The sequence below is a fragment of the Protopterus annectens genome, chromosome 2.part2 (assembly GCF_019279795.1).
Source record: "Protopterus annectens isolate FY-2018-M chromosome 2.part2, PAN1.0, whole genome shotgun sequence".
NCBI classification, from domain to species: Eukaryota; Metazoa; Chordata; order Ceratodontiformes; family Protopteridae; genus Protopterus; species Protopterus annectens.
The window spans coordinates 555,147,673-555,160,770 of NC_056730.1; the positions used below are offsets into that span (position 1 = coordinate 555,147,673).

Here is a 13,098-nt window from a genome sequence, read left to right on the forward strand (position 1 = left end):
AATATTCAAATAACTTTTAAAATGAAATATATACATAGTGATCTACGGTTATGCAGTAATCAACATGATATTCTACACAAAATTATGTATAAAAGGAGATGATTGTATCTATAGATACAGCAGATGTAAAAGATCACAGGGCAATTGTCAAAAGGAGCAGGGGCTCTTTATTAAAATGTAATATTTATGTACTTACAACATGCTAATTAAGTTACTTTCCCCATATATATATATATATATATATATATATATATATATATATATATATATATATATATGTGTGTGTGTGTGTGTGTGTGTGCATACACCAATGTGCATGACCAGGTTACAACTGGAAAGTGCTTGCTTGCACTGAATACAAAAATAAAACAACAAAAGTTCAACACTTTTCAAGAAAACACATTTAATAGGTGAAATAAATATGATCCAACTCACAACAGACTCAGGGTTTCACCAAGCAGTATTTATGAATGTTGTGTGGAAAAAAACATACAATTATATGAACATGTGGTAACACACCACTAATCCTATTTAAATTAAAAAAAAAAAAAAGAATACAAAAAATATTTCTGCCAAGCAACTAATAGCATTTTAATTTATGGTCTTCGTGAGGAAAATAATTACATGAATAAATCTATAATCTGCATCTTATTAAGAATTTTACAGTATATGTATAGAAATCATGTATAGTGCATATTAGCATCACATATGTTGAATACAGGTATACACTGACCTCTAGTGGACCAATAAAACACAATAATTAATTCAAAGTTTGTAAAAAAAAAATAGTGACCCCAAAGTAACAGTCCATCTCTTCTCTTTTTTATCTGTATTTATTTGGAGGTGAGGAGATAGCGACTGACATGGAAGCAACATAATTCCTACAGCTCTAACCCCAAAAACAAAAAAGCCAGCTTCAAGCATGCTAATTTTTTTTTTTTTTTTTGTGGAAACAGAGAGAGAGAGTCCCACTCACTGTGTTTATCTTCAAATAGACAAGACTTTTTTCCATCAGCCACATCTATCAATGCTATGAACATAACAGACCTGCAAGGTAAGTTGGATAGTCAGTACACATATGTCAAATCTTTGCCAAACTGGAGGATTTGGAAAACTGACATGGCCACAATAATCTGGACTTGCGAGGAGGAGCAGATGGCCATGACACAAGGGCCTTCCTGGAAATGACATTATCCACACTCCTTCCAGAGTGCCGAACAATTCAAGTGGAGAGTGCCTATATAGCTTTTCGCCCCACCCCATAGCATAAACTCTCCAAGGCACATGTTTTTCTGTGTGCTAAATTACACCAAACTGTTACTGAAGACTTTCAAAGGGAGGGGCAAACCAGGATCATGGTCAAATGGGGCCCTAAGCAGGGTAATGGATCAGATTCCTCCTCACAGCAGCCCCCCACCACCACTCCAGTGTCCCATTGCTTGGATATTTCTTCCAAGTTACCATTAACACTGTTCATACCTGTCAGCATGCACACTATTTTCTTCTTCACTTCTACAATGCTTAGAGATATTTAAAATGTTTTATTTTACATATTATAGCACAATGAAAACTGACTTAGCATGAACAGTAAGCTTTTCTGCCCTTGAAACTCACATTCATTGAAACAGCATTGAAACCCACATTCAAAGAAAGTGCATCTGGCCAGTGGTAAATTAAGTTGACCTTTGGGCTGTTTTCAAACCATAGGCCCCTTGCGCACATTTTTAAGACCATGCAAACATGCATGGTTGCTTTGATACACCATCCTGATTGTATTACATTATATTCCTTGTACAATAAATATAGCACCACTTGTATTTTAAATTTGTAGGTTTGAACATTACAATCCAATAATATCAGTCAATATGCACAATCGCCGCGGAGGTAAAAGTCATCTGAATAATTCCACATTAAAGAGATCTATAACTAATGAAGAGGTTGCTGCTAGCTAACAACTTTACATTTCAATGTTTCATGTACAAATTCAGTGCCTACTGCCCTTAAAGAATAACTTGCCTATGTTACATTAAAAAATTGATGAGCTGGCAATATAAAATGGCTGTCAGAAAAGCAACAGGTTCATAGTCTTATCCAAAGGAGGACACACTCAGGATTGCAGCATCAGCATCCTGCTTAAAGGGCACTGCAATTGTGTGTGTGTGTGTGTGTGTGTGTGTGTGTGTGTGTGTGTGTGTCTGTGTGTGTCTTTCAGTTTATCCTGGTTAGGGGTCGCCACAGCAGAACTCTGGTCCGCTAATGTTTGGTAGAGGATTTTTAAGTGCTGAGGTACCAGCCCTGACGTACAACCTTCAATGAAGGCATGCCCATTCACGCATGCCTCCACACAGAAGATGCTCCAGCTGAGAATCGAACGGGACAATGTCTTGCTGTGAGGCGACAACGCTACCACAGCACCACTAAAGGGCACTGCAATATCAGCACTAAATGCACATGGTGTGGGAGTAGAACCCACAGCCTTCTACACCAGAGGTAGGTATATTACCTATTTTGTTATTAACACTGCTTTCAAAGTTCATAGCACAAGCACTGATGATAGCTATTTGCTAAACAAAACAGTTACACATTAAAAAAAACGTAGCATGAGCAACAGTAAAAATTTCTTCCCTTGAAATGCAACATTATTTGAAAATGCATGGAAACTCAACATTCTTTGAAAATGAGCAGAAACTAAAATTCACTTGAACTCAACATTCTTAGAAAATGCAGAAAAACTCAACAGTCCTTGGAACACATTTTGACAGTTGGTGTAGAGGATTCAAGCTCATGTCAACTGCAATCAAGGTACAATGTTTGAGCCTAAATAAGTTAACCAACCTGCCAACCCTAATTGGGGCATTGCACACACACACACACACACACACACACACACACACACACACACACACACACACACACACACACACACACACACACTCTCTCTCTCTCTCTCTCTCTCTCTCTGTTCTGTCAAGTACACTCGCTGTTTTGGCTGCTGAATGGCCACCATATCTCACACACAATCTCTTGTCCATCAAATCTCCTGCTCTGCAATTGGGTATGTAACATCCGACATTAGGACATTTAGCACCTCAGTGCTCTGTTAGAGGATTCTAGGGCTTGCCGTTCTTTGTTCACAGAAATCTATTGAGTGGTCCTACAGTCTTCCAGTTTTACAGACATATCCTGCAAGGTCCTGAAGCCTTCTAGGTTTACAGACATCTTCAGTGAGGTCCTATCTGACATCTTTCGCATTTTCTATTTACAAGTGGATGTCTTAGGAGTTCAGACTGTTTATAAATGATTTTATTTCGGGGTTCCCCAAGCCAACATGGGCACTAGCCAACTGTACAGGTTACCTGGTGCTGGATCCAGCTCAGGGGGGATGCATTTGTCTTGCTTGGTGATGAAGTAAAGCTCATAGAAGACTTCTTCCAATGTACACTATCTAGCGTAAAGCTTATTGAAAAGGCAGAGTTTATTTCTTTTATTATTTTATTTTACTGTATTGTATTGTATCGACATTTGTTTACCAGCAAAGTCCAGATGAGTAGGTGCCCATTTTCAGAAGAGCCCCAGGAAGAAAAGCTCCAAGTTTTACAAAATTAAGAGCAATAATTTTACAATCTTCAAAAATAATACAAAAAGATCTACAGTTTACATAACTGTACCAAATTAGAGATAATGTGAAAACATTGGTTAAGAATAGATATAAATTTTATGACAACAATTTAATACTTAGAGAAATTTACAGATCACTTTGCTTTAAAAACTCTGTCCCCCACATATTTTAACTACCCAGTGAACTTGGGCATAAAATACAAAGGGGAAATAAAAAACAATTTGTAGAGCCCCAGAACAGGTTATGATTTTTTTCAAAACAATATACTAGTAGACAGAGTGCCAAACTTTCACTGCAGTCTAATGCATGCCATAATCCAACTGCACAACTGCCCAACAAACGCAGAGTCACTGAGATGTCCTCACTCACTGACAGGGTTAAAATTACCACAGCAATGGACAAATCTAACAACACTCCAAAGCACTGGCTCCTGAGCTGTCCAGAATCTGTGAGGTGGGAATGATTTGGATAAAAACATACAATCACCAGAAAAGTTAACCCACAGTGAGGTAGCTCAGTAATTATTCAGTGTCTTGATGGTAAATAACTTCATCGCTGTCAGTGAAAGATGAGGTCAACAACACTATGAATGACTGGCTAGCCTCCAAACACTCTCACTGGATTCTCAAGGCCCGAGCATCCACCATCGAGAAAGCAGTCCACACCTTTCAATGCTGGCAAAGATAACAGAGGAAGGATTAAGGGCAACAAGCAGAGGAAGGCAAAGAATGCCACAAAAAGCTTACTTGCTGTTTTATGTAAGTCAGGGTTTTCTTCCAGTCACTGACCAACTGCAAGTCTGTGTGTTAGTGTAGGTTTCTTCAACAGTGGGGTGGTCAACTCCTTGTACAATATAATTAGGACAGAAATCTTATCAGGTATGGTATATTACATCTTAGTTTAATTAATTGTTTTCACTTAGACTCAGTAATAACACTTTCAGTGTATTTTCTAGTGGATATCACTTGGTTTATGGTTTGTTGTTCCTTAGGTATATTATCATTATTATGCCATTCATAAGGATGCTAACCCAGAATGCAATGGGCTTGGGCTACAAGTTTAAATGGAATACACTGGGCATGTAGTTATATAAAGTGAGGGCAGACATATCATTGGTGCAGGAGTTGAAGATTATCAAAAAACTGGCGATGTATAAACCACGTCATTAGGGTTATCAATATGCTAGTCTGGCATCTTCTAAGAGTGAAGTGTGGATCTATGTCAGCAGCTGTGCTGGTCTTTTATGGACAGAAAGGCAGACATAAATGGTAGACAGGGCCTAGCTAAGGCCCACACTCCAGGGGAAGGACTACAATTGGGTTCATTCTACAGTTCTAACCAGGGTAACTTAAAGTTCTAGTGGAACTTGAAGCAGAAACAGAAAATATAAATAGTCAAGGCTTTCCTATGTTATTAGGGTGTGATTTCAATGTAGCAGTTAACTTGGTCATGGACAGCTCTAACCCAAAAGGGAAACGTCACTTAAAATCACAAAACAACCCCTTTGTGGCTCTTCTCCAGGTAGCGTGCCATGATCGTACAATAATTACCACTCTGTGTTGTGGCCACAGCTCAAAATCTCAACTCCACTCAAAATCACAATTTGCATCATTATTAACAGACCACATCTCTGCCATATTTCTTCTACAAAAGGGCACCAGACAGGGATGTCTATTGTCACCCTATCTATTCCTACTAGCCATAGAACCACTAGCTGAACAGATAAGATCACAAAAAGATCTTACAGGATGGAAACTAGGGTAAACAGAAACAATGTTTTGATTATCTGCAGATGATTGCTTGCTATTTACATAGAACCCAAAGAAAGATATCCCTCTATTAGCAGATATTTTAGCTGACTTTGGAACCCATTCAGGCTTAAGGGTCAACTATGGGAAATTCTTGTTGCTTCCAACAAATCCAGAAGCAGAAAAGCTCCAGTACTCATCCTGGAAACCCAAGTTTCCTTGGTGTACATCCCCACCAAAATACTTAAGCATATCTTTATATCAAATTATGGGATTGCTAGCCAGTAATCTGAAGCCCCTTTAGGAGTATTTATTCCCTCAAACGTACATGTGAAAGAAACTAAAATGTATATGGTGGAGTAAAATATCTGTGATATAGATGTTCTTCCCTAAGCTCTTAGATGTGTTATGACATATCCCTATTCCCCCAGCCTCACAATGGCTAAGAAAAATTAAGAGACCGTTATTACAGTTTGGAAAGACAGAAGAACTAAACCTCCAGTCCCAGCTATTTTCAGGCCTAGGAAATATAGGGGTGGTGAGCTAATAAATATAACAAAAATGGTATGTTTGCTACCCATATATGATTACTCTGGTTAAAGAACCCTCTTATGGAGTAAAACAGAGGCCAAGCTTATGGACAGTACTTCTCACCAGACTCTCCTTTAGTATTAATCATCTGCCACCCAAAACATAAAGAAATGGTAGCCATTGGTCATGGCCAGAAAAGCCCTGCAAAAACTTAGTGGAAACTGTCCCAGTTTGGAAATTTGGCTGGAAGAACTGCCTATATGAGGCAACCTGCATTTGAAAATTAGAGACAACAAAATATGGTGGCCTAACTGGACTGATGTGGGGATAGTGACCATGGGCCAGCTGCTCATCCCCAAATGGAAAGAAAGAAAGTGCTTCAAGTCTTTTGTTCAGTTACAAACATAATTTGGGATGCCCATAAAGAGTTTTGGAAATATTTACAGTTCTGCCATGCCTTTTTCCTTTCTCCATACACCAAAAAGCTAAATAAAAACAGATGTGTAATCAAATAGGTCCTCCTGAAAGAGTCTGATCAAGACAGTCTAGATAAACCTCTAGTTACAACACATTTGTACTGTTTTTTTATTCAGTAGTATAGAATGACTGTACCTACCCTGCTTAATCTTTATGTAAATTCATTCCAGGAAGGAAACGGAGAAGAATTAAAATCCCTAAATTTTCAGCTTGTGTGAATATGGTCCCCTTTTCCATGTTTGTTGAACTATTGACTCAAACTGTTTTACAGTAATTATTGTGCTCCAGAGAAGATGGTAAGCAAAGGTTTAGCCACCTGTGATCCTTTTCCTGTCTCTTATGAGTATGAAACTGGTATCAACCACATGGTTTTCTCATGCCGATACGTACAGATGCTCTGGAAGAAACACTCCCAGTGTTTGCTTACAGTATTATGTTTCCAAATGCCATCACAAGCAAAAACATGGATATTTGGATATTAGCCTCATATCTGAAAGAATAAATATGGCTTGCTCAATTACATGTCTGATAACTAGACTACTTATTGCTTTTGTTGTAAACCACTGCACTTGAACAATATAACAGAATGGTTTATTGGTTAAAAAGTACTATAACCTACTTTTATTAAATGATGCAGGTAATATGGAGTCATAAATTAGCATGGCAGACTCTTGGCTTAAAACCTAACTGCAACAACTTACTAAGCTGGGCATTAATCCCTACATCATTTGATGGGTTGCCAACTGGCGTACTCACAGAACCCACACTGTAAAAGTAGCCAACTCCAAATCCAGCTCCAGTCAAGTGACAAGAGGAGTACCTCAGGGTTCAGTCCTGGGACTGCTCTTGTTTGGCATCTACTTCTCTAAAGTTCAGGCCAACACTAAGGGACTCGGCTAACAAAGTTTACAGATGACTGCAAACTGGGAGCCATTATTGAATCTCCAAATGATGTGGATATTCTACAAAAGGGCCTTACAGAAACAGATGCTTAATGCCAGAGCCATGGCCTCAAGCTCAATGCCAACAAATGTATAGTTATCCCCTTTGGGAAAAAAATGTACCTGTGGATTATCACATAATTGGCAGTATACTAAACACCGAAAGTGTGATAAGAGACTTAGGGACACAGGTGGACAGTGGTCTCACCTTCAATAACCACATCACCGCAACAGTCAGGACACTCTTCTATGTGGCATACCTCATCACTAAGGGCTTTTCATCCAGAAAAAAGGAGGTTATTGTCCCACTGTACTCATCCCTCATTAGACCCATTATAGAATACAACGTCCTGTTTGGTATGTACCTCTCAAGACACCACCAACAACTGGAAAGGCCACAGAAATACCTCACTAAAAGAATCACAGGCCTAAAGCAGACGCCCTATGCTGACCATCTAAAAATACTTCAGCTATACTCTATCGCATATCGTCTACTCAAAGGCGATCTCTGCCTAACATACAAGGCCATGTCAAACTCAGAGCTGTTGGACATGCCACACTTAAAGAAATCCCAATCCCTCAGAGCCACACATTCATCGCAAGGAACAAAACATGCTAAAAGGATAGGTTCCTGACCCTGAGACTCCCCAGACACTGGAACAGACTTCCCATATATGTCAAACACAGCACCTCTTTGGCCTTCTTCAAAAGGAACCTTGACGATTGGATGGGAGAAAGGAAATTCACCCCGGGGATCACGTCAGTTGCCTTGCGAGACAGGGGTCCAGGGAAGTAAATATTGTGGGAAGAAATAGCCAGGGAATTGTTATGGCTAGGTTTGTATAGGCCCTAGGGCTGATAGCCTAGTACCAACCTATGAACCTATGAACCTATGAACAATTTGGGATTACAGCATTTAACATATTGAAAGTTTAGTGTTATTGTTGTGTATTTATTTTTAAGCCTAAACCCCTCCCATGGATGTTGCTACGGTAACCCTCAGTTGTATAAATACCAACCTGTTTTTACTTCTTAGTCAGAACTTCCCAGACATATGCAGTACATAAGTGAGCTTAGCACTGTAAGAGGGAATGAGGGTAAAGATACATGGGGGATGGGAGTACCCATTTGTTGTTATTTGATAGTATAAATGTATTGCCACATCTGACAAGATATTAAAAAAAAGTTAAGATGAGATGGGAAGGATAGCAGGATTGGTAAGAGTGGAGGCACATTTAAAAAGACTGAGATGTTGGATTCATCTAAGATGATTAGGAGATACATAGAGCGAGTCTTGAACATTTCTAAGCATAGGAACAGAGAACTGTAAACTGTGTGGAATGGAGAATTAGTGGGAGATGGGGGGGCATTGTGGGACAGATGGGAGAGAAAAGGACTGCAGCAAGTAAAACATTTGTTGACAAGAGTGAAGGCTACATTTTGACTGGTTACTGAATAGAAGAATGGCTGATATGTTAAAGTGTGGAGAGTCTAGGGAAGGGATTACTTAAGCAGGATCAAACCAATGCACAAAGGCCAGGATCAAACCAATGCACAAAGAGGGGAAGGTGACACAGCGAAAGAGGGGGGTAGATGGACAGAAAGATAGAAAGGGGAGGGGAGCAATTCCTAGGGGGTGGACAGGTCTGACATATCAGCAACTGGAAATCATGAGAGCTACAGAAGTTATGAAGACGTTGCTGGGGCATTGGAATAGGCATAGTGACAAGTCAAGACAATTTCCTGGAAGTGGCTAGAGTATTAAGGCAGATCAGTCCTGCAGTGGGTGTCTGCTGGAGGATATATGACACTGGACAGCAGTGCACTTGAAGATGAATGGATGGTGGCTCTAAACAAGATATTGCAGTTGTGGAAAATGTGGCTGAACTAACTATATATGTAGTACTTTTGCATAGTGGTACTGGGAACATGAAAGATTTGAGAGATCTGATCAGAGTGTATGAGAGGAAATTGGAAGACAGATGGATTATATGCTTATTGGGGTTTTTGAGAGAGGAAAGGAGGTGAACATCACAGGAAAAGTTACAGCTGCAAGTGGTGGCTGAGGGGATAAAGAAATTTGATGCAGGGTCACCAAAGACAAAGGAAATGAAGGATTGTGAAAAGGTAGTATGCAGAAGGTGAATGAAAAAAGTAATGAAGGGGTGGTGGGTGGGGTTGTCAGAAACTGAAGGGACTTGGGGATAGATGGGAAATGGAAGACTGAACAGAGAAGGGCGTCGGCAGTGGTGTTGGGGTGAGGATAAGTAGGAAGGATAGGATAAGAGAAATGGTACAGTAGAAGCAATGTTTTCTTCTTGATACCTGTCAGGGAAATTACTAGTCTCTAAAATTAGTGAAGTGCTTAACAGGGAAAAGATATAGAGCCCTTGCTTTAGCACAGTGAGGAAGGCTGTACTGTCAGAGAAGAAAAAAATACAAAAGAAGAGGACTAGTAAAAAGGGGGGCCTTTTATGTGTTGTTATGGGACGTCCAATACAATTAGCAAAATAAGTTGCTGTTAAAAATATAAAAGTGAGATCCAAAAACTGTAGAGGCACCCTCCTCAGCCTAAAGAAGCAAATAAGACAACTCATAAAATCCTCAAAGACCAACTATGAGAAAAATTTAGCAACCATAGCCAAGGTAGCCATAAACTTTCTTCAGCTATGTCCGCAACCTAAAAGGTAGGACTCAGATGTGTGCTGAATTAATTGTGGATAGCATCATACACACTGACCCTGTGGGAATTGCAAACCTGCTAGCAGACAGGTTTGGTGAAAATCTGACCCCCCTATCTTCCGCAAGCATACCACAAACTGCTTCATCATCTCCTCCTCCCCCCTGTATCTCCAAACAGCAAGTCATCAATGCTCTCTCCCAAGCTAAGAGCACAGCCTCCATGGGACCAGATGGCATTCCAAGCTGTGTTCTTAATGTTCTAAAACAAGAGCTAGCAACTCCATTAGGCACTCTATTCAACCACAGCCTGAGTGCTGGCTTTGTCCCCAGTGAATGGAAAACAGACACTACTATCCCCCTCCACAAGGGCTGCTCGGCAACAGACCCAGGTAACCATAGACCTATAGGTTTAACCAGCGTCATCTTTAAGGCAATGGAATGAATCATCATGGATTTCATAAATAAGGATATAGGTGATGCCCAAAACCTGGATCTGTCCTAGTTCACTTTTGTCAAGGGCAGGCCATGCCTGCTAAATCTGGTGGACTTCTTTGAGAACATGACCAGAGCCATAGATGAGGGCAAAGCCATGCACACATCCTATCTTCCTTTCGCCAAGGCCTTCAACACTATCCACATTCAGGCATAATTGACAAACTAACCCAGTTGAATATCAACTCCTATGTTGTCAGGTGGCTTGCAAACTGGCTCACAGATTGACAACAGTCAGTCAAAATTCTGCATTCTGTATTTGGATTACTGTATGGCACACATGCACACTCTCTCTCTCTATATCTATATATATATATATATATATATATATATATATATATATATATAGGTTCATAGGTTCATACTAGGCTATCTGCCCTAGGGCATTTATAAGCCTAGCCAGAGTGTGTTTGGCTTTCGCCACCCATTTTAAATTAATTTTGCTATGCCTTTTTTCGAAATAAGTATACTGTGCCTCTGTCTAACAGTGACACGCCTAACCTGGACTGGGATTTTATTCCAGAGTGAAGGGAGCCTCTGGGTTATGAATCTGTCCCTCCAGCATGTCCTATTTATTTCAGTGCTGAGGTTCAAGTCTCTCGATATATACGGGATCAGTACAGATGCTTGACTGCATCTTTCACCGAATCCCAAACTGGTGAGCATACTTGCGCAAAAGTGCTTTTCACCGAAGCAGCACTTTAGCGTAAGTATGCTTCTTGTTCCGGTCATACTACGGTGTGGTAAGGGAAAATTCCCTTTTCCGCACTGTAGTGCGACCTCGGAGTGAGAATATTAAAGTAGGGTGGTGCATGGGGGCTTGCCCCCATGTATTCAAGTAGATTTTGTGGGGGGGGTTATTAACATACTTTAACGAAAGTGCTTTTTCGATGAAAGCGTTTTTGTTAAAGTGTGCTCTGTGGTTTTGGATTCAGACTTTTGATCTTTCGATAAAAAGTCCTAGATCTATATATATATATATATATATATATATATATATATATATATATATATATAATATGCACACACACAGATCTACTTCAGTAGATCAAAATACCATAACACTGAAACTTAGAAACTTGAGATGAAAAGACTACAAATGAATATCAGTGAAAGTTAACAATACCAAAACTTTTAAAAATCAAACTCACATGTCTGGAAGCACTTGGAGATCAAGCTGAAATCAGATAAGCAACCTCTACATCTAAACACAAAACATAAAAAAAATACCTTTTTCAATATTTTTGCAGGGGGGGGCAAGCCACCCTGACTCCCCACACCCCCTGCAAATTATATATACCAATTGTGCGATCGCATTACACTAGGGAAAAGGGTAAATTTCCTGATCCTTACTGTACCACAATCTCCATTCATAATCATTAAAAATAGAAAATGTTTCCCTTACGCGATATGTTTAAATGAACAAGCTTTTCTTCTAACTGCAGCACAATCTCCATTCAAAACCTTTGAGTGCTCCCAGACATGCGCAGTTGGTATTTTGTTTTTTAAAAGTTTTGGCATTGTTAACTTTCATTGATGTTCATTTGCAGTCTTTACATCTCGGGTTTCTAAATTTCAGTGTTATGGTATTTTGATGTGCTGAAGTAGATCCATATTCTCAAACACACAGACACACACGCGCGCACACACACACACACACACACACACACACACACACACACACACACACACACACACACACGTGTATCAACCCCTGAGTGGTATAATACCTATCTACCTACCTACCTATCTATCTAAATAACACAATGCTGGATTGTTTATGTACAAGAGAAAGTAAATTCTGTTAAAGAAGTAACATATATATGTATGTATAAATGTGTGTGTGTATGTATGTATGTAAAATTATCAAAAACAAAGGATAAAAACAAAATAATGCCAGAGAACAAGCAAAAACATTGTTTATGAATTAAAGTAATCTTAAAGTAAAAAAGGGTATATAATTATAAGTAAGCTTATAGACATCTGAATGATATTTACAAGGGAAGCAATATTAATGCAGAACAGAGTGGGTTTTTACCATCTGATTGTTAACTTTGCTATTACATCTGCAACATCTATGCACTGTGGCTGGATGCTCCTTCAGCTAGTTTGTAATCAGGACAATTTGTGAAGGTTTCTGATTTGGGGGGAAGTTACCTTAGGTGGATAAACAGCTTCTGCCCCACATTAGTGTTGCTCCATATCTGTCAGAATGATACATCGGTAGTGTAGACTGACAGTTGCCACATTGTTTGACAGGTGGCTGGTGCAGAGATGTTTAACTAACAAAATGCACAGTGCAATGTACTGGGAGGACATACCTCTCATGCCTTCTCATTCACTGTACTGGGTGGACATACCTCTCATGCCTTCTCATTCACTGTACTGGGTGGACATACCTCTCATGCTTTCTCATTCACTGTACTGGGTGACATACCTCTCATGCTTTCTCATTCACTGTACTGGGTGGACATATCTCTCATGCTTTCTCATTCACTGTACTGGGTGGACATGCCTCTCATGCCTTCTCATTCACTGTACTGGGTGGACGTACCTCTCATGCTTTCTCATTACTGTTTGGTTGACAGGGGCTATCAACCCCGGAGTG

At 39.6% G+C, this 13,098-nt stretch overlaps 1 protein-coding gene across 4 annotated transcripts in view; it reads right to left on the reverse strand.

Annotated features, from left to right (window-relative positions):
- RTKN (rhotekin) overlaps positions 1-13,098 on the reverse strand; it is a 1,021,076-nt gene that overhangs the window by 103,403 nt on the left and 904,575 nt on the right. The gene's annotated exons all lie outside the window — the stretch shown is intronic.